This window comes from Schistocerca serialis, unplaced genomic scaffold (assembly GCF_023864345.2).
Source record: "Schistocerca serialis cubense isolate TAMUIC-IGC-003099 unplaced genomic scaffold, iqSchSeri2.2 HiC_scaffold_1121, whole genome shotgun sequence".
Classification (NCBI taxonomy): Eukaryota; Metazoa; Arthropoda; class Insecta; order Orthoptera; family Acrididae; genus Schistocerca; species Schistocerca serialis.
The window spans coordinates 40001-40944 of NW_026047317.1; positions in this window are offsets into that span (position 1 = coordinate 40001).

Genomic DNA, 944 nt, shown 5'->3' on the forward strand with positions numbered 1-944 from the left:
CATCCCGGACATTTCACGTCGTCACACTACCGGTATTGACTAATAGACTGATTGCTGATAATCATTAGCCACACACTGGGGGAAACGGCCGACAGGGGCGGCAACATAGTGGAGCCGCAGTGTCACTAATGTACAGAGATAGAACAGTTTCGACTGGAACCAGAGTAACCGTATACACGGCACTGATTAGTAATAGATGCAGAGCCATCAGAATACAGATAATATATACAACCGTCCCTATACATGCTGAAAGACTCTGCACACAATGAGAACCACACGTCAGCCAGACACTATCACACACTACTCTCTGCCTCTAACAGGCACACACACAATATCTAACCACCAGCATGGAAGAACATCCGGTGCATCCTCTCCGCCACATTACACAATCCACACTATCATAACCAGACCGGGAGGTCCACCCAGAAAACAGAATATCCCACCCTTCCGACATCCGCCATTGCTCAGCTAAGCCACGAACACCCACACATGTCCTACACAGGGGTGCACCCAACATCACAATACTGCCTCCTGTCACAGTACACAAACAATGGCAGGAATGAAAGACACAGATCTGCCACAACCTTGGAATCGGAGCGCCGCCTGTCATGAGCCACAAGTGCATCCTGACGTGACAAATCGGATGATCCCGCAGGCATGCACTTACGATAATCACTATCAACGAACCTGCCGCCCCCTCCCCCCCCAAAATACACCTTTCCCTACAACGTGTACCTTAACCTAAGCTATATTGTACCTTAACCTAAGCGATATTGTACCTTAACCTAAGGTATATCGTACCTTAACCTAACCTACATTGCGCCTTCACCTAACCTACGTTGTACCTTAACCTAACCTACGTTGTACCTTAACCTAACCTACGTTGTACCTTAACCTAACCTACGTTGTACCTTAACCTAACCTACGTTGTACCTTAACCTAAC